Genomic DNA, 4,874 nt, shown 5'->3' on the forward strand with positions numbered 1-4,874 from the left:
TGGAGGGGGTGGGGGACGCCAGATAAACAGGCCCCCAGCCTCCGCGCAGGGCGGGTGCGCGGGGGGGCGCGGTGCTTTGCCCCGATGCCTGGGCGTGGCAGGATGGCAGCGGGGGCGGGAGGCTGTGCGCACTGCTAGGACCGACGCGGGCGTGGGTCGCGGCTGCCTCCGGCGCGGAGGGGGGCGGAGGGGGGCGACGGGGTGGGGACTCTGGGCCGGCCGCCGCGCGCTCCTCGGGGTCTCAGTTTGCTCCGGCCGCAGAAGGGAACCTGGGGGCGGGCTTTGGGGGTGACTCCTCGGGTCTCGCTGGGCTCTCCGGGTCCTCTACAAGAAACAGCTCAACCTGCTCTCGCTCGCGATTATATAAAGGAGTCGTCTCCGCTCTGCTGCGCTCAGAGCCTAGCGGGGTAGGGGTTGGCGAGGGGCGGGCTGGGCGGTTGTTTTCCAGGCTTCCCGAGCTCCCCCACCCGACAGCGGGCGGCGGGGCGGGACGGGGACCCGGCCCCGGACGCCCGGGTCCTGCGGGCCGCTCCCCAAAGGTCTGCGTGGCTCCGGAGAGGCGGAGGTGGGGAGTGGGGAGGCGTTGGCTCAGCCAACTTTTTTTCCCCTTGTCCATTTCTCCCACTTCCTCCCCGGTCGTGGGAGAGGTCTGGCGGGGGACGGGGGAGGGGGAGGAGGGGACGGCGGGGAGAACAGCCTGACCCGGGCCGGCCGCTGCCCGCTGCACACAGTAGGCGCAAAAGGGGGGGCGCTGGCTGGTGCCATCAGCCGCCTGAGGGGCGGCGGGCCTCAGTTTCCTCTTCCTCATTCCCATGGACAGAGAGGGTTGACACCTGCTATAGCTGCCGTTCACTGAGCATTTCTCAAGTTGCTGGCTCTGTCCGGGGTTCTGTTTACCTCCATTGGAACATCTAATCGCACTGTCATGATCATTAGTTATTAGAATTATTGCCACCATTACCTTACAGGCAGGAGACCTCAGCCACCAGAGGTGGAGTGGACCCTGTCTGTCCTCTGGACTTCAAAGCTTTCCTCCCCTCCCCTCCTCACTTGATGGCCGCGTCACGCAAGGTGTTAAAAGCGCCTTTAAACTCCCAAACATTGGATCGGCTTTTGTCATAATAATTTGGCTTCAAGGGGAACCCCAGGAGACCACCAGGGGGGAAGTGACAGCTCCAAGACCAGAAGCGCCGTTAAACTAGCCCCGATTAGGTGGGAAGGGACTGAGGGAGGGGCCCATGGATACAGGGAGAGGGTGGAACCAGGGACTTTGCTCTAACGACCCTGCCTGGCACAGAAGCCCTGCTTCCTTCTTCAACCACCCTGCTATCAGCCCTGGGACGAAAGGGCCCAGTGGCAGCACCGTGTGCAGGTCTCAGGGTTGCTCGGACTCCTGCAGATAACCCCCAAGTTCAGGCCTTAGTCCCCAATGGTTTTCGTCTCCCCACCCCCTCCTAAGCTCCTAGTGGTGAGTCAGTTTCCCTACCACCGCCACCGCCACCACCACCCAGCCTCAGATATCCTGCATTGGTTCTCCACAGTTGATAACCTGACTCAGAAGGGGAAGGAACTCCTGTGTGAAATTGGTATTTAAGCTGATCCTGATTACTCCCTGGGGAAAAGCAGGGGTTCTATGATTGATTCCACCTTACTTATGAGGAAACTGAGGCCCAGGGAGGGACCATGAGCAAGGACGTTGACCCCGCCTTCACCTGGCTCTGGACCTTGCCAGGGTGGCTGGGGGTGGAGTCCTTCAGGAATTGCCAGGGTGGCATACCCCTACTCCATGCCCACTCCTAGCTGGGTAGTGAAAACAGCAGGAGGGAGGAAGGCAAAGATTTATCCTGACACCTCAGTCTCTACTCCCCCCCGCCAAAAAAATACTCAAGTAGATACTGTTTTGAAACCTAGTACATTAGAAAAGATTGATTCACTGTGTGACCTATGGCAGGTTATTTAACCTCTCTGATTCTCAGTCTTTTGGAGAGAATAATGGTAGAGACTTCCTAAGGTTGTGACGAGGGAGAAAAAAGATGGTGCCTATAGGAGGAAAATCCTCAATACATGATAGATGTGATTATGTTGTTGTTATTACTATTATTATTATTATCTGTGCAGAGATGAAACATTTCCAAAGGTGAAAAAGTCATGTCCAGCCTGTGTGGCTCAGTGGTTGAGCATAGACCTATGAACCAGGAGGTCACGGTTGGATTCCTGGTCAGGGCACATGCCGGGTTGCAGGCTTGATCCCTAGTGGGGGGAGTGCAGGAGGCAGCCAATTAGTGATTCTCTGTCATATTCTCTCTCTCTCTCTCTCTCTCTCTCTCTCTCTCTCTCTCTCTCTCCTTCCTCTCTGAAATCAATACAAAAATATTTTTTTAAAAAAAGAAAGTGAAAGAAAACACACAGAATGGGAGAAAATATTCTCAAGTCATAGATCTGGTAAGGGTCTACTACTTAGAATATATAAAGAAACCTTGTTGTGTAACCACTATGCTACACACCTAAAACTAATACAAAATAATATTGACTGTAAAGTGTAACTGAAAAATAAATTTTTTAAAAAAGAAACCTTGCCCTAGCCAGTGAGGCTAAGTGGTTAGAGCATCGGCCTGAGCACTGAAGGGTCCCGGGTTCGCGGGAAGCAACCAATTGATGTGTCTCTCTCACATCACTGTTTCTCTCTCTCTCTCTCTCTCTCTCTCTCTCTCTCTCTCTCTCTCTGTCCCCTCTTCCTCCCCTCCCTTCCACTTTCTCTAAAAATCAATGGAAAAAAGTGTCCTCAAGAGAGGATAACAACAGCAACAGAAAAGAAACCTTGAACTCAACAATTAAAACACAACCAAAATTTTTTAATGGGCAAAGAATTTAAATAGACATTTCTCCCAAAAAAAAGATATGCAAATGACCAATAAAGCTCATGAAAAGTTGCCCAACATCCTTAGTCATTAGGGAAATGCAAATCAAACCACCAGGAGACACCACTTCACCCCTACCGAGAAGCTAGAATAAAAAGGAGAGACACTAACAAGTGTTGGTAAGGGCAGGGAGAACCGGAGCTCCTACACAGCTGGTGGGAATGGAAAATGGTGCAGGTGCTGTGGAAAACAGTCTGGCAGTTCCTGAAAAGGTGATCATGGAGTAACCATCTGACCCAGCAATTCTTTTTTTTTAAAATATATTTTTTTATTTTTTAAAATATATTTTATTGATTTTTTACAGAGAGGAAGGGAGAGGGAGAGGGATAGAGAGTTAGAAACATCAGTGAAAGAGAAGCATCAATCAGCTGCCTCCTGCAGGACCCCTACTGGGGATAGAGCCCACAACCCAGGTATATGCTCTTGGCTGGAATTGAACCTGGGACCCTTCAGTCTGCAGGTGGATGCTCTATCCACTAAGCCAAACCGATTAGGGCAGCAATTCCATTTTTTAAAAAAATATATTTTTATTGATTTCAGAGAGAGGAAGCAAAGGGAGAGAGAGAGATAGAAATATCAATGATGAGAGAGAATAATTAATTAGCTGCCTCCTGCATGCCCCTTACCTGGGAAAGCCCACAACCCAGGCATGTGTCCTGACCAGAAATCAAACCCATGACCTCCTGGTTTATGGGTCAACGTTCAATCACTGAGCCACACCAGCTGAGCTGACCCAGCAATTCCACTCCCAGGTATCCACCCAAGAGAAATGAAAACATCTGTCTGCACAAAACCTTCTACGTGACTATCCATAACAGCACTATTCATAATAGCCAAAAATTAGAAACAGTCCAAACATCTGTTCATCAATGAATGAATGGATAATATACTGTGGTCCATCCACACAATGGAATATTACTGGACCATAAAAAGGAGTGAAGCGCTGACACTCGCTACAACATAGATGAACCTTGAAAACATGATGCTCAGTGAGAAGCCAGACACAAACACACACAGTGTGTTTCCATTTATGTGAAAAGTCCAGAACAGGCAAGTTCACAGAGACAGAAAGTGGATTACTGGTTGCTTGGAAGCTGGGAGGCGTTGGGAGGGAAATGGAGTGACTGTTATTGGTCATGAAGTTTCTTTTTGGGGTGATAAACATGTTCTGAAATTAGATAGTGGTGATGGTTGCACAATCTTGTGAATACTCTACAAACCACTGAATTATACACTTTAAAAGGGTGAATTGTATAGCGTGTGAAGTATAGCTCACTTAAAAATTATACATATGTGAATATTATTACTTTTTGGTTGAGGAATACTTTGCGGCTTACAAAACTCATATCCTCATTGTCTCATTTAATTATCAAAATGCCTAAGCTATTTTAAAAAAATGTGTCTCAGTTACTACAGAAGAGCATACAGATGCTGACCATGGGAGGTAGGGCTGAAACACAAGTCTTCTGAGTTTGATGTGTTTCACACACACACACACACACACACACACACACACACACCCCACAGAGTCCTGCCTGTTATCCAGACCACCATCAAACCCAGAAGATGGGGGGAGTTTTAAAGGTTTCAGGCTCCTTGGATGACCCAGCTTGACTCCTTGAGATTCCCGCCCGCTTGGAGGATAACCTGGGAGGAGCTTCTCAGAAACTTCTGGGCAGGAGGGAGTTCAAATGTCTCCAGACCTGGGACTCCCAGATGAATGTGCAAGGGGAACCCTGCCATTCTCCATCCCAGACTCCAGCTCCCCGACAGTCTATGGGGTGGCTTTCTGAGCCCCTAATGCTCCCAGGCATGAAGCTGGTGTTTCTTAAAACCAATCGTTTTGTTCTAACCCCGCTGCCCAGGTTGGCCTCTGGCTCTGGCCTCAGTGGCAGTGGCGAGGGCCATAGCCTTTTTTCGTGCTTAGGAAGCAGGCACAGAACAAGGGTAATGTGT

Source organism: Myotis lucifugus, unplaced genomic scaffold (genome assembly GCF_000147115.1).
Source record: "Myotis lucifugus unplaced genomic scaffold, Myoluc2.0 scaffold_734, whole genome shotgun sequence".
Lineage (NCBI taxonomy): Eukaryota > Metazoa > Chordata > Mammalia > Chiroptera > Vespertilionidae > Myotis > Myotis lucifugus.